Below are 22,501 nucleotides of genomic sequence, written 5' to 3'. Positions count from 1 at the left end.
GTTTGTTTAAAGGCCATTTCCTATGGGGCTCCCAGTCATACATTCTTGTGGTATCTCTTGTCTCCTCAGTTCATGTCCATACCATCGTAGTTGGTTTCCTTCAATGATGGACGCTGTGTAATGCAAATGGGAGCAGCAAAGCTGGAACAGGCTTACAAGCTGCCGGTAGATAAAAAAAATTGCTTAAGTAAACCTCATAAAACTTTGAAATGGATGGACCATCAGGAATCTGACCCAAAAAACTTGGTCCAGGACTTCTGGATATGCAAATATTGGTGAGCCTCACCAACATCCAAAAATACTTGTTGTCACTTTGGCTTAGTTTTTACAATGGTTGACCTTCCTGATGCAACAGACTTATTCTGGCCTGGGGCCGTCCCTGGATATCTCCAGGGGCTGGGTGTTGGGTCCCTAGTCAGGAATGAAAGCTGGCAGCAGCGTGTTCCGCTGCACCACCAACTGCTGGTAACTCGTGCAAAGGGATCAGTAAGACTATTAACAGCCTTTCCAAGCTCTTAGTGGAAGATGCTTGCAGAGAAAGAAAACAACAAGCAACAATCACACGCTGGTTGTATTGGAAAGACTTTCCTGCATCCATCATGTCCGCCCTGGACTCTACTCTCCCAAAACAATTATAGTCAACTTCAGGTCTGTACATTTCAAAGCACCGGGCGGCTGTGATCTGTCCGATTGGAGGCTGGACAAATAGATCAGCCTCTCCTTTTCCTGTTATTACAAAGTTCATTCCCGTCTGTCCGGCTTACTGCCTGGCACTGATCTTTGATGGTAAATCCACATGGGATGAATTATGGTGCGGGTATTTGTTTTGGCACCCGACAATACAGATGTTACCTGAAGTAGTCCATGTTTTATGGCGCATATGCTGAAATGTATCTCTCAATATTAAAATGTATTTCCCAGTGTTACGTACCAGGCAGAAACAACCTTGTTCATAAATGTCTGACTTACCTCCAGTCTGCCTGGAGCGCAAACAGACAGTAATTCTTCACTACTTCCAGTCAATACATTAAGATTTGGATCAAGGCCAAAGGTTGAAATGGAAATAAACGCATTGCAAAGTGTATCCTACGCTGGAACCTGTCCAAGGGCTTAGTGGAAAACCGCTAGCGCTTGACGGATCCTTGCCCATGACAAGGTGCACGACTGAACACGAGGAGGTGATGGCGCTTTGCGAACGCGAGTCTTCACGTATTGATCCCGCGATACTCAGGACTTACAAAGTCCAAGTATTTTAGCCTCCTTGTACTGTATCACATTTGTATCCCATCTGGATAAGGAATTCAAAGCCTTTGTTATGCAAAAGTGACTTAAAGTGACATGTATATCTCTTTGTGCTAGATGATTCCATATGCATTAGGATACGACACATGTGATTAAAAAATGATGTATTTTAAAAACAGAACAATTGGATACGATTCCATAAAATTCCATGCGGTTCTCTGAAAAACAAACAAACAAAAAACAGAGGCTGCTACTGGTGGATGGCGGGTCTGTATTCATTCATTCATTCATTCATTTTCTACTGCTTTTCCTCACGAGGGTCGCAGGGGGTGCTGGAGCCTATCCCAGCTTCCCAGCTGTCTTCGGGCGAGAGGCGGGGTACACCCTGGACTGGTCGCCAGCCAATCACAGGGTGGGTCTGTATTAATTTAGTGTTTTTAATTTGATGCTTTTCAACACTCTCCAAAAGTCAGCTGGCATAGGCTCCAGCATAGAAAAGGGGTGGATGTTCCACTTTTATCATGTTTTATTATATGGTTTAAAAATTACGATTTTTACTTTACCTTGCTCAAGGGCACCTCAGCAGTGCTATGAAAGCAGTTTCCATAATCAACTAAAAATTTTGGTGTCCCCCTTGGCTCCTTTCTTAGCCCTCTGCTGTCGTCTGAATATATGCCTTGGAATTGGTTTTCATGAAAAGAGATATTTTTGTTTAAGATAGAGATGCTGACTAATTTACGTTTCTCACTGACGCTGGCAGCGATGATTTGCAACCGCACACTATTTTAATCATAGAAATGAATCCCCGTAATCCATATTTCCAAAAACTGAGGTTTCTGGTCCTCCTAACTGGCGTGGTTATCAGCAGCATTCAAGGGCCACCACTGCTGCAGCCGCTAGCATTGGGTCTCTTCCGAGCATGCTGATGGCCAATTTTAATCTCCCTGCATCACATTCCCAAGTCTGTGACCCCCGTCTTTCAAAAGCACTGCCGGTTTCATATCAACATTTAGCAGCGGGGATCGCAGAGGAGTGGGTGGAATGGCAAAGCCACAACACGCAACAAAGGTCATGTCCTGCATATGAGCGAGCGATAACACAAGCAAAGCAGAAAATATCTGTCTGGACAGAGACGCCTTGCCTCAGTAATTCAGAAACAAGGCAGACTGACTTGCAGGACAGACTTTCATAGAAAACAACTTAAAAGCGCTGGTGTGTTGTTATTTACCCCTCCAGGTGAAAGGCGCCTCTTTTGTTCTCCGACAAGTGTTGATGCGGGTTGTTGCTATTGTGGTGGTAGTTGTTGTTGTTGTGGTGTTGTTGTGGTGGGTTTGATCTGATTACATCAAAGCATCACCTCGCTTCTAATAGCCATCGATGGCGACACAAAGCGCGGGCCTTCAGCCTCATTATGCATAATTTGGTGATGCGGAGATGACTTGTGTCCTCTCTGGAGAGAAAAGCATTGTCATTGACATTTATTCCGGAGGTCCAAAAAAGGGGAGTTTTCCAAAATAAGCCCCGTGAGATGTCCCCGTCGTTCGAACACCGCTACCCTCACAATAGTGAGGTTTTCTAAATAAATAATGAATAAATGATGGCTGTTTTGTGGTTGACTATGGCCTGTTATAAGCAGTGATGGGAATAATGCCTTTTTTTTTTTACAGTAACGGGTAATCTAACTAATTACTCTTAATCTCAGCATAATGCCGTTACCATTTGTTGACACCCCGTTACTGCACGTAGCCAAAAAATATATCACCGACTTCATAACTAATCTGCAGCGCTGTGAGAGTGTTGCAGAGTGACAAGGAAGTCGGTGAGATAACCACATAAGCAATGAGGATTGGCTAAGGTTTAGTAAGATTGCATCTTCAGCCAATCAGAGAACTTGGGTGGGCGGGTGTTTAGAGCATCCAAAGTGCTGGGTCGTAGCTGCAGCATAGCGAGAGATAGGGAGTGAGGAGGACTCTAGTGAGAAGACAGCATTTGCCAAAGGGAAGTACAGACACTACTTTAACCTTGTTGAGTTTAAAGGTAAAAAATGTACACATTGAATGTACATTATATCCCCGAAAAAATACTTTGGGGGATGAGTAATGCAATAGTTAATTTTACTGGTAACTAGTACTTTTGTAGTGGAGTAACTCAGTTAGTAACTCACTTACTTTTTTGGAGAAGTAACTAGTAACTATAACTATAACTTTTAAAGTAACGTGCCCAACACTGGTTATAAGTCACAAAATATTGAAAGACAAGTTATGTGTAGTATTGGCGTTACTAGGCATCACTAATGTTATGAGACGACATGCCATGGCTGAATTAAAAAAGGTGCTCCTCTAAACAGGTTCTCTATGCTATAATTATGAAAATATTGATACTTACATACTTGGCGGAAATTCACTTATAATGGTCGGGTCTGGAACCAATTAACCGCGATAAACAAGGGGGGACTGTAAATGACATTTGTGGTACCCCCTATGGGTTGTGGTCAAAATGCTCCAGAAGCCATGTTATCATACGTGTAATACAGATATAAGATAAGCTGAGATATTATAGTATAATACAGATATAAGATAAGATAAGGAGTTTTTATTGTAGAGTCTGACAGCTCCAGGAAGGAAAGACTTGCAATATCTCTCCTTTACCCACTACGGGTGGATCAGCCTGCCACTAATGGAGCTCCCTTGTGCAGTAAGTGTGGACAGTTTGTTGCTATGCCCCACCAAAGACCTTTTGCTTGACGACGGCCATTTTTTCCAACCATACTTGCTCAGATAACATGTGTGTGTTTGTGTACCAAATTGTGTGATGATTTGGCCAAACAACTTAAAGTTACAGTGGGGGGGGGGTGTGAGCTGTGTTGAGAAATCTCAAGTCAGTCCGACGTAAGGGGGTTTGATAACAGCGCACCCCCCCCTCCGGTCCACCTTGAAGACCTGTATTTGACAGTATACTTCTAACAAGCGGCATTTTCACACCAATGGATCTAAAGGTGCTTTCATTGTGTACTTCAATCTCTTTGTTTCACTTTTTGTATCATGGTTGGGTCTCTCTCTCAGTCCATCTCAAAGCTCTCTGTTTTATCCTTGCTTATTTTCCTGCTCTGTTCACGTCTCTCCCAGGCTGCTTTCAGCTGCTCAGGGACCTGTGAAAATGATGTCTGTGTTTTTTTTCTTGCTTCAACCTGTAGGGAGTGCTTGTGTGTGTGTGTGTGTTAACGTGCAGGTACAGTGAAGGTAGCCAAGCGTGTTAAACGTTGCCGTTGAGACCCTTCGCCAGGGATAAGGAGCAGAGGGAGGGACTGAAGAACCGTTTGATATACTGTATACACACCCACTGGCCTATCCATTAGGTACGGCTGCAGATTCCTTTTTAATAATGCTTAGTTGTTGTTATACATTATTCAGAGAGGCAACAACACCTCTTAGTATGATTGTATATACGTTAGTGATGGTGCTACACCAGTGGTGTAGTTCTAGCAATGTTATGCAAGTCACATTTTTTAAATGGAGCATTTTTGGAGTTTCCAGAAGGCTTTATCGGTGGAATAGGTGCATTTGTTTTTCTGTTGTTATATCTTTAGAATGCACTGAAAAGAGAAGGACGTGTGTTCATGTTCAGGGTTGTGATGATGAGCAAAATTCCCCCCCAAAATAAGTGTTGTGTCCTTGAATGATGGTCTCTTGGTAATATCAGTGCCTCGTCCCGGTTTATGAGCACCAAAAATGAGAAAAAATGGTTGCAGACAAGGGATGTTGATGACAGGATTTTATTGACTTGGCAAAGTATGTTTTTTCTGGGGTCCCAAGCTGTGTTTTACTTCTACTCGGTAAGAAAATGTTCCTTTTAAGGAAAGATTCCTGTGTCGGAGTAGGAGCCTGAACATGGGCTGAATGGAAATAAGCTTGATAGTGGTTGATTGATGAAAGGTAGATGAGTCATCCTCCATGTCATCATACCGCTTTCAATATTGAACCACTCTGACGTGATTGGCTGCCGGCAGTCAGCCAGCAAGAAAATGCCAAGACTGAAGTCAGAGTGAAAAACTTGCCAGCCAGGATGAAGGCCGACCTTTTTTTTTTTTGAAGTGTATCTGCTAAGGATTTGCCGTCACTTGGTCTGAGACGGCTTTGGCCCTCAGAGGATGGATTTATGCAGTGACCAAGGAGGGAAAAAGTGTGCGCGGAAGCGCTTCTTGAACAAATGAAGAATTTATCATTCCATTAATTTGAGATTACACAGCAAAGAAAGTGATTTTCCCACCCGCTGCATTCGGTGCCGAGCGGCAAGTTGAGGGAGTGGTTGCCGTGGGCAACAGGAGGAAAGCTTCAGGTCGTTGTCATAGCACGACATGAAGTTTGACATCAACTTTGTTGGGCGTTTTAATGAACAGAGTCTTTCACGTTTCCTATTTCTACAACGGAACGACTCTCTTTAGTACCGCTTTTATCTTTTCTTCTTTCATTCAAAACCATGTGATGTATTGTTTCCACCCACTCTATTAGCGTAGCACAATATAAACCATATACATCATCCCTTGCAATATCACAGTTTGATTATCGTGCAAGACGTTCAAAAGAGTAGTACAATAGCAGCACAAAAATGCCTCTCTCCAGTCGTAACGTTTTACTTTAGCGGCTTCACCAACTAACCGGAACGACCTTCCTCATCTGCCAAATCCCACCAGAACTGGGACAAAGTGCAATACACTGCTGAAGGTGCTGTCATACAACTTCATGTAAAAAAAACAAAACAAACTACCCCTTTCAGTGTCTCCCATGGAAAATGCCATTTGACAAATACATTCATTCATTCATTTTCTACCGCTTTTTCCTCACGAGGGTCGCGGGGGTGCTGGAGCCTATCCCAGCTGTCTTTGGGCGGGAGGTGGGGTACACCCTGGACTGGTCGCCATATAGACAAACAACCATTCACACTCACATTCATACCTATGGACAATTTGGAGTCGCCAATTAACCTAGCATGTTTTTGGAATGTGGGAGGAAACCGGAGTACCCGGAGAAAACCCACGCATGCACGGGGAGAACATGCAAACTCCACACAGAGATGCCCGAGGGTGGAATTGAACCCTGGTCTCCTAGCTGTGAGGTCTGCGCACTAACCACTAGACCGCCATGCCACCTTTAACAAATACAATGAATGCATTTTTAATTTTTGAAAAGGAAAAGATGTCTTGATGGAAATTACATCATAGCTCACGTTAGTTGAATACGTTGAAAGTCAAGTCTAAAGTCATCAAATGCGTCCACACCTCCGTCACACACCGAACATGAGAGAGATGGAGGAGAAGCCATGCGAAGCTATGCTAAGCTAGCTTGGATGTAAAGTAGCGAAACAGAGAAATAAGTACTTAGTAGACTTGAACAGGATTGCAGCTGGACTCGTGTTACAGCAGACCGTAAACACTGAGTGTGTTAACATTTGATGTTGTTTTAACGTACTGTAACTTTGTGTGGTGTATTCCAAATAAAGTCCACTATTGGCATCAATGCATGCATGTAAACACTCAATATTACCTGTTCAGTGCTGTGATGGACTTATTACAAGACTTAGAAGTGTTTCTATAGAGCTGATCCAAAAATACCAGTTTGTTTCCTTTTCACACACACAGGAGAATTGTCCGAAAGAATAACATGCTACTCTTTTATCATATCATAAACTGAAAGTCTTCCTCGGGGAAACACTTTTATGAAGGACAAAAATCCAATTTCTCCTGCGTGCCCCTTCTTCCCCGGCCCCGACATCATCCTCGTCTTACTTTAATATTTCTTTCACTCTTGCCGGTCTCCGGCATCTTCCCCACTTGGGCGTACACACCAGCATGTAATCTTCTTTGGGTTGAGCCACGGAGACATACAATGCATTCTTTGGTTGCGGCGTAAATCTCAGCCTACTTGCTGCCTCCAAGTCTTACCTCATTTATCGCTGAAATGTGTCGATTACCCACTGGAAGGCTGGATTTACTCCACGGGTGGACGTGGATGATTTTTATGACAAAATGCATACACACGATTAACAGTATACAATCATAGTTTATAGAATGCATCGGTTAATGTGCTGCATGGTGGATGAGCGGTTAGCATGTAGGCTAAATTTGGGCACCCCTGATCTACCTTAGAGGTGTAATACTCCATTTCAATCCGGTCCATGATAATGTGACGGATGACTATAAATAATAAGAGAGATGGGTCCAGATCGACCTTTGGCCTTTGGCCGCCAGTGTAATTGAGTTTGCCATTTTGATCTGTCTATTATTTGACACACTTTACTCTCCCCATCGGAAGCGAACAAACTCTCAGTAATTGCTCTGCTTCCTCCTACGCCTTTTCGGACATGTTGAATAGTACAAACGTCTTCTCCTTGTAAAGAAGATTTTAGTTTCACTTTTGGACACCTTGAAGCAGCATGGGTCTATATTTGGTAGAGCTTGAAGTGTGTGTTGGAGTGCAGAAGAAGCTTGTACACACACGTCACACGCTTTCATCTTCACCTGTAATCATCATCTCCTCCTCCTCGTGGCCTACTCACCTCTCCTCCGTCCTCCGTCTCCTTTGCAGTATGAAATGATTTTGTGTCATTACGTTACACACCTGCCCTCTGGTTAGGCTGCACTCTTATCTCAGTCTCACACACACGTTAAATGTTACACTTACGCTCGCTCTAATCGCATGGAACAATCTCTTGTATTTATTTATACCGCAGCTCCAGTAAGACACAGCTTTTATCTTGTGTTTGTGTGCTTTTGTGTGATGCCTCTTTGAGTGGTAATAACTGACTGGATAGCGGCTTTCATTTCCTTAAATGAGTGCAAACTTTACTGGATGTGTTTTTCGGACAGGCTTTTCTCTGTCAGACAGACGTGTTTCCGTAGCTTCATGTTGGGTTCGGTCACCCGGCTGGATGGTCGTCCCTCGTTTATCGTGGTTAATTGGTTTCTCACTCCGTGACAAGTGAATTTCAACAAAAGTAGGATTCATTCATTCATTCATTTTCTACTGCTTTTTCCTCACAAGGGGGGGTGCTGGAGCCCATTCCCAGCTGTCTTCGGGCGAGAGGCGGGGTACACCCTGGACTGGTCGCCAGCCAATCACAGGGCACATATAGACAAACAACCATTCACACTCACATTCATACCTATGGACAATTTGGAGTCACCAATTAACCATGTTTTTGGACGCATTCACAGGGAGAACATGCAAACTCCACACAGAGATGCCAGAGGGTGGAATAGAACCCTGGTCTCCTAGCTGTGAGGTCTGCGCACTAACCACTAGACCGCCATGCCGCCCAAGTAGGATTCAGTATTAGGAAATTGAACATGTTCGTACTTAAGAGGGTCCAAAACCTGTTTATGACCATGTTAATACTGTCTATTAGAACATCATTAGATCCCTGTAGACGCTCCACAACAACCCTTTACACTTGTATTATCCAGTATATCTCCGACATAATAAGACTCACATAGTAGCATACTTCCCAATGGCTACCGTCTCATCAGTGTCACATTACTGACACCTAGTGACCAGTCCGTGTGGAATACTATTCTACTTCCACTGTTTGCGGTGAAAGGAAAAAATACGTTTTTGGTCATTTTGCCCATCATCCACCATCCTTCTCTTTTCTGTGCCTTCTAAAGATATAGAAACACATAAAAGAGGCAGTTAAGAATAAACATAGAGGTACCTATTCTGTTTGTAAAGCCTTCTGTGACCTGTATATGAACCAAGCTACAGTGACATTGTTGTTATTGTTGTTGCTGGCGCAGTGACACCGAGTTAGCATGAATGTACTACATGCTCACAGCATCGGTATTAAAGCATTAAAACCTGTTGGAGGATTTTGGAGGTGTTTCAGTAGTGGGTTTTCAGGGCTCTACATTAAAAACCAAAATGACTTGCCCATAGGGAATCCTTAAGGTGAGAACTACTTGCCCGAACTTGCCCCATGTAAAATGAAAAGACTGCCATAATGATATCATGTAATTTTTTGTGGCATCACATGAGAATCTCAAATAAATAAAATAATGAAATAAATAATACTTTACACATGGTAGTCGTAGTAAGCAGTGATATTTATAAGTTGTGCACCACAATGAAACATTATTGAATAGACACATTTGTGTACTAGTAAAGTGTTTTTAATCCAGAAAAAAAGCTCAATGGTCAAACAATAATTTGTGAAGCAAAGGTGAGAAAAATACACAGAGAAATGAAACCGCTAGGTTTTGTAGCTTGTGCAAAATCAGCACTTGGTATTGGATCTAATGGGTGGTGTTTCATTGTGACCACTTCAAATTGTCACAGCAATGTGATTCACTCACCTGTGCCATCATTTGATTTGCTGCCGCTAATAAAATACTTGTTTAGGAGGCACTGGTTCATCACTTTTTGCTGTTTCCTTCAGAATTAGACGATGTTGGCAGCGCCGCCATGACGGATGTTTTCGTAGTCAAACGATCGCTGATTGGTTGATCGCGAACAACGGGCGTGGGTAAAACGCGGACTGTGGATTACGGACCGCGGTCTAAATAAACGATTCTGATTGGTCCATTTCAAGATTTGCAAGGATTGCTTTGCAAATTACCACCGGAATTACTCAGTCCGTGTTTTACCAACACCCAACAAGAACCGCTTTAAAAAAAAACTCTTGGCAGTATGGCATTCCAAAGTGCACTTGCCCGACGGGAATATCGCTGATTGGATTTACTTGCCCGAATTTTGTTTTAACTTGCCCCGGGCCATCGGTACATCGTTATTGTCGAGCCCTGGGTTTTGTAGGTGGACTTGGTGTGTCCCATTACATGCATTAATTAGCTGCCTCTTTTCACTGTTTCACTGTTCATCTTTAGAACGCATGCTGTCAACATTCACACAGGAGCTGCTGTCAGCCACTCTCTACACTGTTGACATACTGCTCGCACTTCCCGGGCCCCGCCTCTTAAAGGTGCGCCTCATGTTTGTATTTCATTTCGCCATTATTATGCCGAAAAGGGTTTCATTTAGGCCAATTATACATATAATTGGATGAACATGCATTAAAAAAACAAATAATAGGCCCTATTCAACCACAAAATAGCAACCATTTATTAATGAATTTCTGAAAAACTGGGAGTGCATGAGGGAGTAATGTCTGAACGTCGATGAAGCGAGGGACGACTGCATAGCATTGCAATCAGGCGTGCTGTTATATATGGCTATGTGCATCTGTACAGTCGGCGGCGTGGCACTGTCAAATATACTGCACACCCCAGCAAGCGCATTCCCTCCCCTGAGTAAGGATTAATCACTGATTACGTCTGAGCAAAGGCAGCCAATATCATTTGGCAATCTGGGGGCTGGGGGCCGTGCTCAGGAAAGGTGACTGACTGAAATATAGGGAGATGATGCTTAATGCCCACCGCTGTCAGCTGTCCAATCAACCGAAAGGATTTTTTTTAATGATTAATGTCCGGCAGTAACGTGTGGATGTGGTACACCTCTTGACCGTACTGCACTCTCAGCACTCCCCGTGATTACATCTCATCCTGTGTGGCAAGAGGCGGGGTTTTGTTGGTGTGTGAGTATGCAAGCGTGGGGTTGATTAGGGTGTGAATTGCCTGCCTGCGTACGCTGTTGTGTTAGCGGCTAAAGGTGATAGTGTGGTCCCTTTATGTGTGTGTGTGTGTGTGTGTGTGGTGCTGGAGAGCTGAAGGAGCATGGAGGTAATGAAGGGCAAGTGAGGATGTAGTCGGAAGGCTTAGGGCGGAGCTCTGCTCCAAGCTCTGCTCTTTTTTTAACCACACTATGCAAAAATGCTAGTCAACGAAACTACTTTTTTTTTTTGCAACATTCCTAAAACAGCTTAGCACTCTTGTCATATTGGGGATCTTTGACCAGCATTTTTGCAGAAGTTCTTTGAAAACGGCAGTGCTCGTGTCACATCGAGGATCTTTGACTAGTGTTTTTGGAGTTAGTCTTTAAAATCAGCAGTCATCAATCCTGTCACACAGAAGATCTTACAGCAGATGCCTCCTGTCAGATAGGATCTTTGATTAGTTGATTTGCAGTGAGTCCTCAGACTAGTGCATTTGTAGTAGGTCCTCTAAAAACAGCATAGCACTCTTGTCATATAGAGGATCTTTGACTCATGTTTTTTACAGTTGCGTGAAAAAACAAGGCTGTCACAAAGAGGATCTTTGACAAGCATTTTTTGACCTGTGTCATACAGGATCTTTGATGAGTTGATTTGCAGTGGGTCTTCAGAAACAGCTGAGTGTTCTTTGCATGTAGAGGATCTTTGATTAGTGTTTTTGTAGGTCCTCAAAAACAGCAGAGCACTCCTGTCATATAGAGGATCAGTACAGTAGGTCCTTAAAAACACCTGACTGTTCCTGTTGTGTAGACAATCTCTGACAAGGGTTTTTGTTGTAGGTTATCAGAAACAGCAGAGCACTCCTGTCATATGAAGAATCTTTGACTTTGACTGTGTTTTTGCATTTGATCCTTAAAAACAGCAGTGTGCTCCTGTCATATCGGAGATCTAGTATGTATGACCAGCATGAATATAAGAGAGGCTGTATAGAGTACGTTATGATAAAAAAAAAAGATGACGATAGTTTGTTGTTGGTCCAGGTGTTGCTGATGCTGTAGTTTGTTCCCGGACCTCCTGCTGATCCGGAACTTTCCCAATAGAACAGAATGAATGCAAATCTGGTGTCTACACTAAAGTCCATTGACGGGCCATTAGGGTAATGAAAAAGAGGCTCAGGCAGACAATGGAGCAATATCTTTAAGTAGCGTGACGCTTGGCATTGGAAAGCAGTTGGCTCCGGAATGTTCCACGCAGGCCCAAATGCACACTGTGCACGCACGTGGCATAGCGCTACTTTCTAAACAAGGAGGACAGCGAGTCACATGTCAGCTAGCCTGTCTCAGCGCTGAAAATCAGGTTAGCTCGAAGACATCAGCCAAATTTCATCATGTTTGACCTCGTTACCTGGTAGGTGAGTTGCTAAAGTGAACCCGCACAGATACGGCGCCGTGAACAGCCTATTCTGCGAAATAAACCCCATGCACACTGAATGGGGGGCACTGGATGCAAAGATAATGCCCCCGAGGTAATATGATGGAAATGCACATTTTTCTGTTCCAGGACGGCGAGCGGTGGAAATAAAGCGGCCCTCGCGCCCTTTAACGCTACGAGCCCCGTGAGCACAATGAAGCTCATTTTTATAAGGTGACAAAGTTGGCTGCCAGACCGCCACTACTAACTTCCTTTCAACTCCCATTAAAGCTGGAACTTTCCGGACACGCTGAAGCTCTCTGATGCTTTCGTCGCACCTTGGTATTAAGCACCAGAAACACTTTGTCTTTTTGTCAACTGCATGTACACTCTTTTGGTGTTTAAGGCTAGCTTCCGACTGATCCTAGTTTCTAATACAGTAAACCTCGGATATATCGCAGGGCTCGACAATAACGATGTACCGATGGCCCGGGGCAAGTTAAAACAAAATTCGGGCAAGTAAATCCAATCATTAATATTCCCGTCGGGCAAGTGCACTTTAGCATGCCGTACTGCCAAGAGTTTTTTTTAAAGCGGTTCTTGTTGGGTGTTGGTAAAACACGGACTGTGTAATTCCGGTGGTAATTTGCAAACCAATCCTTGCAAATCTTGAAATGGACCAATCAGAATTGTTTATTTAGACCGCGGTCCGTAATCCACAATCCGCGTTTTACCCACACCCGTTCTTGTTCGCGATCAACCAATCAGCGATCGTTTTACTAGGAAAACATCTGTCATGGCGACTGCCAACATCGTCTAATTCTTCAACAACTTGTGAAGGAAAACAGCAAAAAGTGATGAAGCAGTGCCTCCTAAACAAGTATTTTATTAGCGGCAGCAAATCAAATGATGGCACAGGTGAGTGAATCACATTGCTGTGACAATTTGAAGTGGTCACAATGAAACACCACCCATTAGATCCAATACCAAGTGCTGATTTTGCACAAGTTACAAAATCTAGCGGTTCAATTTCTCTGTGTATTTTTCTCACCTTTGCTTCACAAATTATTGTTTGACCATTGAGCATTTTTTTCTGGATTAAAAACACTTTACTAGTACACAAATGTGTCAAATGTTTCATAGTGGTGCACAACTTATAAATATCACTGCTTACTACGACTACCATGTGTAAGGTAGCATGGCTTGCCATGTTAACATACATCTCCACAAATTTTCAGACATTCCTCCAAATACAATGCATCAGTACTATTATCTGATGAATTATCAGCATATATTGATATATGATATCATTATGGCAGTCTTTTCATTTTACATGGGGCAAGTTCGGGCAAGTAGTTCTCACCTTAAGGATTCCCCATGGGCAAGTCATTTTTGTTTTTAACGTAGAGCCCTGTATCGGATTCAATTGTTCCCACTGGTTTTGTCCGATATAAGCGAAATACGTTATATGCGTATACCGGAAAATGTCCGTTTTACGCATATGTCGGATTTATATCCGGTATATGCGTAAATCGGATTTTATCCGTTATAAAAAGGCACTTCCTTGACTATATTTCCAATGTACCTGGACGCGCAGGCAACGCTGCAAACGCTGCAAATGACGTCGTATAGCGGCCTGTCATGATTCGGCGAATCGGAGCGCCACGATGCGGCCATCCGATATATGCAAGGGAAATTTAATGGAAATGCATTGGAACGGGACTGGAGATTTTGTCCGAAATAGGCGAAATCTGTTATAAAAAATTCGATATATGCAATGAATTTTTATTGGAAATGCATTACAGAAAAATTGTTTCTTTTTTATCTGTCCGTTGTGAGCGAATTTCCGATATATCCGAGTCCGATATATCCGAGGTTTACTGTAATAAAAATGGATTAGATTTTATAAAGCGCTTTTCAAGGCACCCAATGCGTGACCCTATTAGCCATTCACTCACTGGTGGTGGTGGTAAACTACATCTGTAGTCACAGCTGCCCCGACGGAAACATGGCTGACAATTTGCGCCAACGGCCTCTCCGCCCATTCATACACCAGTGTGGGCAAGGGGGCGTGAAGTGTCTTGCCCAGGGACACAATGAGTGTCATTTTTGTAGGGGGAGCGAAGATCGAACCGCCAACCGTCTGATTTCTGGATGACCTGCTCTATCACCTGAGCCCTGCCGCCTTCTGACTGATGCTAGCTTGTGACCTAGAAACAGTCGGGCAAGGATCCATATTTGGTTCCTGGCAGGAGAACAATGGCATTTGGTCTGCCTCCATCTTCCCTCAACCAATTAAGATGATTATTTGCTTCTTAGGGGCGCTTAAGGAAATGTAGTCAAACGGTCATCCCTATCAAAAACACAAGTTATTGTGTTAATTTTTAATCATTTTGTCCCACGGTGGATTTTATGAGGCTGCAGTAAAGGACCTTGGTGATAAATATCCGTCTGAGTACTTCTTGGTGTGTGTAGCAGGTAGTAAGAGCACTGCTTGGTGCGCTAAGTGCCGTCCTAATGTTTCTTGGCCTGCTGGGCGTCCATCTGTGGGTTGGCCTGCTGTCATTTACACTCCAAATTGAGCAGGCGCGCACACATAAATACTTCTTGCAGGACCATTATGTTGTTGGATAAAAATGGATGAATACCAGACCCATCTAGTCGGCGACTGGAATGTGGACTATTGTACCGAACACAATAATAAGCACCTCGGGGTATGATAGTGGTACCACCTAATACTTTCTATTTATCAGGGAGCAGTTAACCCCCCCCCCCACTCCCACCCACCATCAAGTTCCTCATAAAAGCAGCAACTGCACGATCGTCCATTAAGGTATATAAGAGTCAATGAAGAGAAAAGCCACTGGCGGGCGCATAATTCATTTACAGACCCGGCGGAGGACAAATGCGACTTGTTTGTGTGCTTGCGTATGCATGCGCATGCCGTGCCGCATAGTGGCACATAAAGCGATTAGGAGAAGGAGGGATGGAAGGAGAGCAGAGATGAGGGAGGGAGCGATAATGGAAGCAGAAAGCCAAAAAAAAAAAAAAAGATATAAATAGAAGGGGAGCAAAATGGAAGGATGGAGTGGAGGAGGGAAGGAAATGAGTAGTATTGACAGCGGGCGAGATGTCGAACAGGAGGGATGATGAAGGGGGGGGAGAAAGTAGAAAGAGCAAAACAAAAAAAAAAGTGCTTTTGTGCAAATGATAGCCTCTGACATCTGCTGGAAATCACTGTCTGCTACACTCCAGACTGAAAAGTCCTTGATTGTACAAGCTGCAGGGCGGAATGCCATTTAACTGAAACAGATCTGATACATCGCAGGAATATGAAGTTGGCGCCAAGAAGGTCCTGCAAACTTCTTCAGCTTTTCCCCGCTAGCTCTTCACCCCAATTTCTTTTCTGTCTGGATTGGATAAAAGCAGCAGACACCAGCAGTGTGTTGCTGCTGATCCTGGGCAGGGCGGTAGGGGAGCTGGAGCTCATCCCGGCTGGCATGGGTTGACACTAATACCACCCCCCTCCCCCCATCACCAAATGTGGTGTGAGATACTGTAGATACACATGCTCCATTGATTGCTGTCATACTGCATTTATTTCTTTCTTTACCCAACACTAGCTTGTAACCATGAGGTTACAAGCTAGGTTATAGTCACCAATTTGGTGACTATTTTTCACCAACCCAAATGTCCCAAATATGACAACTTTAGGTTATTTATGTTTGTTTTCCAGCTAGTACAACTTTTAAAAACGTCTTCAATATTTCAAAACCTGTCCTACTTATTTTTCCTCATAATATTCTAAGTTTATTCATTCATTCATTTTCTACCGCTTTTTCCTCACAAGGGTCGCGGGGGTGCTGGAGCCTATCCCAGCTGTCTTCGGGCATGACCAGCCAATCACAGGGCACATATAGACAAACAACCATTCACACTCACATTCATACCTATGGACAATTTGGAGTGGCCAATTAACCTAGCATGTTTTTGGAATGTGGGAGGAAACCGGACTACCCGGAGAAAACCCACGCATGCACGGGGAGAACATGCACACAGAGATGGCCGAGGGTGGAATTGAACCCTGGTCTCCCAGCTGTGAGGTCTGCGTGCTAACCACTAGACCGCCGTGCCGCCCATTCTCAGTTTATTCACATCAAATTTTAGCTTTTCTTCCTCGATAGAATTGGATTTTTATTCCACTGAGCAGTACAGTGGAGTAAAATTGGAAAAGTGCGTATAGTAGAAGGTATCCCACTATTAGGGTGTCCATCGGTACGCTCATGGGGGGAGGGTGGTGCCGGTGTCGTTTGATTGGTGGACACCACTGGCCGTACCAAACTAAACTGTCTAGTAACTCACACGGAAACGTGGCTTGCACGTGCACAGACAAGGCATTCACAGTCTTCAATCAGCCCAAGCGCCCGGAGAGCCAGTGGGCCTCCTGCAGGGTGTCGAATCCAAAGATCCATCCACAATGAATAAAAGAGACGAGCAGTGGACAGTCCCACAGTCAGAAGAGAAGATTGGTTGAAATACCAAGCTGATTATCCTGCCATTCTGACATTTAAATGTCACGTTTACATAAAGGAACGTTTCCGAGGAGAATATTAATCACACTTGTTAATTCGCAGGAAGATATGAAATTGATCCGTGGTGAGAATGACACAAAGAGCTGATGAGGAAGGAGGTTTGGTGGATCGGATTCCGATGCAGCCTTGATGTCAGCAGTTCTCGTCTTTATTTGCAAATATTTGCTTTCATTTTAGATGTATTCCTATCGGGCGGCACGGTGGTCGAGTGGTTGGCGCGCAGACCTCACAGCTAGGAGGACCAGGGTTAGATTCCACCCTCGGCCATCTCTGTGTGGAGTTTGCATGTTCTCCCCGTGCATGCGTGGGTTTTCTCCGGGTACTCCGGTTTCCTCCCACATTCCAAAAACATGCTAGGCTAATTGGCCACTCCAAATTGTCCATAGGTATGAATGTGAGTGTGAATGGTTGTTTGTCTATATGTGCCCTGTGATTGGCTGGCGACCAGTCCAGGGTGTACCCCGCCTCTCGCCCAAAGACAGCTGGGATAGGCTCCAGCACCCCCCGCGACCCTCGTGAGGAAAAAGCGGTAGAAAATGAATGAATGAATGAATGTATTCCTATCATCACAGGAGCAGCGAATGGTGCACAAAATGGAGTCCTGGACGTTTACATGAGGGGGTCCAAGCTGTGTGACATACGGCAGGAGAAAGTGTTTTTTTTTGTTTTTTTTTTATGTGACAAATATGTCGAGCCAATAAAAACAGCCACGTGCCGCAAAGGGCCACCAGGTTGCACTTTTGGAACACCCCTGATTTAGATATATGACCCTCATGGGGTTTGTTTACATCTTGGGGCTTTAAAGAGCGACTAAAACTCAACCAAATTGCTCATTGCAAATGAAAACGGCAGACTTGGAATCCATCTGGTCGTTGTAAGTCATCAGCAGCATGAAGATAAATGACCTTAATGGCGTCCCTGCGAGTGCCACTTCTCATCACTTTACTCTTTAACAATCTTCATCTTATCTTTCTTCTTCCTCGAAGACGCACAAGGAGACTCTTGGCAGCTTGGGCTGATGTTGCTTGCGTCTTCTCTGGCTGTCCTTTGGCGGAGAGAAATGTCATGAAGAATGACACTTTGATGGGCCCAGTAAAGTGCAAAGCAGATGAAACAAATGCGTTTCATTGCTGAGACCGGCCAATATTCTTGACATCAAATACTGTTTCATGCAGGCAGGCGGGCACGCTGTCTCGCTCAGCACAACCTTTTCTCACAAAGTACACCCAAAATTTATACTGCCGCGATTTATAACCGGGGTGTTAATGTAGCCAAAGAACTTCAACGGAAGCAGAATTGGAGTGAGGCTGTTATTTCCAAAATTAAATTAAATTAAATTAATTAAATAGGCCGCATTCATCCACCAAACACGATTTATTCATTAATATATTTCTGAAAAAACGCAATAGAGTGAAGCCACAAAATTTTAACCATAGTTGATTGTAAACAACATCCAACATTTTAAAGCACATGCAGAGGTAGATGATTGCTGACCACTCATGATAGATAATAAAAATAATAATAATGGATTTTCAAGGTATGGCGTGAACCCATTATTCATTCACTCAGTCACACACTGGTGGGGGTAAACTACATCTGTAGTCACAGCTGCCTGAGGGAGTGTGACGGCTACCAATTTGTGCCTACGGCCTTGCCGACCATTCATTAACAGTCATACATCAATGTGCGCGGCACCGAAAACAAGGTGGAGAAGCCTCCTACCCAGGGACGGAGGGTGGCGTTTCAAACCGCCAACCTTTCGGTTTCTACTGGTCTAACTCCCGAGTCAGTGCCTCCAAATACTTGAAATGATGGCTACTGCCATCTTGTGGAGTTCGTGTCGAGGGGAAACTACATCAGGAGGTTGCCTACAGCCACAGCTGTATTTTGTTTTTTTACCCAATTGGAGCCCGCTAGTGACTATGTTAAGTAGTATTGTACTTTTCCTGTCTACAGTGTAGATTGTGTCTCTTAACCACTTTAAAGTGATAATAGGGACGCTAAAGCTAATTATGGCACAAACTAGCTAGCACTAGCACTAGCTAAAAGAACAGCAGCTGCTTTATGTGTGAATTCATTTTAGCTTCCATTTCATTCTTCCATTCAGCTTCCAAATGACATAAAGGTCAGAAAGCTTGGCTTAGAATGGGTGGGTGTGTTGGGGGGGTGGGGGGGGTGGGGGCTTATAGCCATGCACAATTTCAATAAAAGTAAGGTACCAACACTGCAGTCGCATGTAACGCTATCTGCCTCGCGCTCACTTTTACTTCTACCTGACTTCTCCCGGGGCTTTAGCAGCAGCATCATTTCCATAGCAGATGTTTGCAGCAAGTCATCAATGACTTCGTATCCCTGTCAGCATCTGCTGCCGAATGCTAAGAAGATGGAGAAGACACTCTCCTCTTCATTTTGTCGTCGCTGCGGGACAGTCCTTGCCGCGCTCAACATCTGCCGTTAAAAGTACACGCTCTTCCAAGCATTTCCTCCGCGACAGAATGCCGGTAAAAGGTGTTTTTATTTGGTGAAACAGAGCCCGGAGCGATGCATGGGTGTGCTATCAAATGTTTCCAAATCTTCTTGATGGAACACAGCAGAGATCTCCGACATGTTTGTGTTGCTAGTTCCTCGCTGCGTTCGCCAAATGAAAGACCTTTGACACTGGGACCCTCACCCATGCTGACCACACGAGGAAACAAAACAACACCGAGAAGGTTCTCTGGTTGACTTCTGATTTGTTTGACTTTAGAAAGAAGGAGGTTGAAGATGTGCCTCGGACGTCCTAATTACATATTGTATTATCATGAATGAACCTATTAGCGCATGGTAGATAAAGCCATCGTGGGAGGCTTTGTAGTGGAAATAGGTGTGTCCCATGACGTGACCCCCCCCCCCCCCCCCCCCCCCCCCCCAAAGCGTGCTATTTGAGTCAGACACGTGCACAATATGGTTGCTACCAGGCTTCTTTTAAGGCCATGTGGTACGGAGGTCACGTGGATGTCAAGTGCAGGTTAAGTGAAGCTCTTATTGGTCTTATCAGCACATCTGCCTAAAGGATGTACAGTGGGGGCGCGGGGGGGGGGGGGGTGTTCACTGCTATACTGTAGCTGAGCATGCAGTATTACACCTCTTACTGATATGATTCCATAGTGACACACGTGCTCCTGAATGGGAAGATTTCCCCCCCGCTGTCTCTGCTCTCTCAACCTTAACTAGCCACAAATGCTTCCTAATAGCTACCAATGGAGATGAATTGATTGTTGTGCCACGGCGATCGATCGGAGATTGCTTTTGCACCACTCGCTGGGATGATACTGTTGCCGGGTGGGCGGCGGGCTTTAATTAAGTTAACAGTAAACCACCACCACTTCTGCTTTTATTAGGGGAGTAAAGTTTACGATGACCAAGGGGGGTCGGAAAGAGGGTTTTGGGAGGGAAGTTATATAAAAAAAAAAGAAAATCCTCTTCATTTTCCGGCTGGTGTTATCCACAAACCCTGCCTCCATCTCTTCCTTCACACGTCTTCTAACTATCTGTGTCATTCTGTTCTGCAACCCCCCCCTTTCCATCCCTGTTGGGCCATAACGGGATGAGCAATTTGATCAGCAGGTTTTTATTTTTTTTCATATTTTAAAGGTCAGAGAGCCGAGCGGAAAACTCTCAGCCCAAGCGTAGCGGGATTGCGTCAGAGTAAGGATGAGCTGGAAGAAGGGAGGCGGGTGGAAGATGTTTGAGAACAAAAGACAATGAGGATGCATTCAATTTGTAGGTGCAGGACAGGAAGAATAAGCGGATCGGTGATGAAGAGTGAATATCGGTGAGGAAGATGCCCCACGATGTCTCTCTTCTACTAGTCAACCGCTGCACACAAAAAGGGGGGGAACATTGGTCGAAACATGCACCCCTGCTGTGTTGCCTGTTAGTTTTCTGACAAATAGACCACAGGGTGGCGCTGTTGTTAACTCCTTCCATACCAGTTTGTCTTCTAAATTCAACCCCTTCAGTACCGACCATTCATTCATTCATTTTCTACCGCTTTTTCGTCACGAGGGTCGCGGGGGTGCTGGAGCCTATCCCAGCTGTCTTTGGGCGATAGGCGGGGTACACCCTGGACTGGTGGCCAGCCAATCACAGGGCACATATAGACAAACAACCATTCACACTCACATTCATACCTATGGACAATTTGGAGTGGCCAATTAACCTAGCATGTTTTTGGAATGTGGGAGGAAACCGGAATACCCGGAGAAAACCCACGCATGCACGGGGAGAACATGCAAACTCCATACAGAGATGGCCGAGGGTGGAATTGAACCCTGGTCTCCTAGCTGTGAGAGTACCGACCATATTAGACGATTTTTAGGACACACAGAATATTGTGTCCTAGGAGTATATATCTCATTTTTCATCAGAAAAAAACACTTTTTTTCTACCATTTTCTGTTCTCAGTAGTAATCAGCAGTAGAACATACGTAGGTAAGCTTCAGCAAAATGTCAAAAACACAGAAAAACAGCTTTTTGTTTTCACTGTGATGCAATTTTTTGCTTTTGTGACAGCTCAAATCTAATCAACTACACCACAACGAAAACATGACAAAAAGGGTCTGTTTTACAATAAATAACAAAAACACAGCATGAAGAGCCATCCCAAACTGCTCTCAGTTGATGGGCAACATTCCTTATTTGGGAATATATCATGGCTAATCTGTCTTACTTGCTTAAGTGATCAAAAAACGACAGTTTTGCTTGATGTTGTGTAAATGAGTTTCACTCACTGACTGGGTAAACACCCTAAGATGCTGAATGTGTCAACCTCGGTAATCATAGCGTCACTAGCACACCGTGTCTATACTGTATGCGGATGTGCAGCCTTCTGCACAATCCGCCTCGCGTGAGGCCAAAATCCCTCATGGTTTAAGCGACTCGCTTGTCTTGTCGAAAGCGTGTCTTTCCCAAATTGGCGAGATGAGAGGAGCTTTCAGAGTATCCGTCCATGTCCTGCTCTTCTTTCATTAGCATTGTGTACAAGTTCTCTCAGCAGTATTGCACAGAAAGGCTAAATTGCAACAAGACAACCGCTGCTGTCGGTGCGTCACGGCGAGCTGCTTGGGAGGAGGAGTGTAACCTTCCTGGGCGGCCACGACGACATCCAGGGAATAAGAAGCTGTGAGACGATTTAACAAAAGGTGGAAGGAGAAATGAACTCCTGTGGGTGCTGCTAACCTTTATGATACAGACGCTTTTCAGCGTGATGATGCAGTACATGACTTTTCATCGGAAGTCTTGAACGTGCGCTAAAGACCGGCTTCGGTTACAAATTGTCCCATGGCGACAGCAAAGTTGTATGGAAGCAGTCCACTAGCAGGGAAAAATCAGATGGCTATATTAGCTGGCAAACAAGGAATTACTGTGATTTTAACGTAAAATAACGAAACATTTTAGTGACTTTGTGAGCTGAATTTAGCAATTAAAGCTTGTTAGCCGCTTTTCATTCATGTGTGGTATCAAATTGCTGTTAAAACATGCTGTCTTTACAGTGTATACAGTATGGGAAGCACAAAGTAGCACCCGAGACCAGATTTTATATTAGTTTTATACAATAAATATAACCTATGCATTTAACCCAGCACCCAATTTACATGGTTGACAATAGATAGATACAGGGT

The 22,501-nt window shown here is 44.2% G+C and overlaps 2 protein-coding genes across 6 annotated transcripts in view; one reads left to right on the top strand and one right to left on the bottom strand.

Moving 5' to 3' along the window:
• LOC131107248 (triadin-like) overlaps positions 1-2,562 on the bottom strand; it is a 30,331-nt gene extending 27,769 nt beyond the window's left edge. The window contains exon 1 of the mRNA XM_058057103.1: positions 2,471-2,562. The gene's annotated coding sequence lies outside the window, so the exon portion shown is untranslated. The remainder of the gene's footprint in view (positions 1-2,470) is intronic.
• The window catches only part of nkain2 (sodium/potassium transporting ATPase interacting 2), a 71,633-nt gene that overhangs the window by 16,199 nt on the left and 32,933 nt on the right, over positions 1-22,501 (top strand). The gene's annotated exons all lie outside the window — the stretch shown is intronic.

This window comes from Doryrhamphus excisus, chromosome 19 (genome assembly GCF_030265055.1).
Source record: "Doryrhamphus excisus isolate RoL2022-K1 chromosome 19, RoL_Dexc_1.0, whole genome shotgun sequence".
In the NCBI taxonomy this organism is placed as follows: domain Eukaryota; kingdom Metazoa; phylum Chordata; class Actinopteri; order Syngnathiformes; family Syngnathidae; genus Doryrhamphus; species Doryrhamphus excisus.
This window is presented reverse-complemented; position numbering and strand designations above follow the sequence as displayed.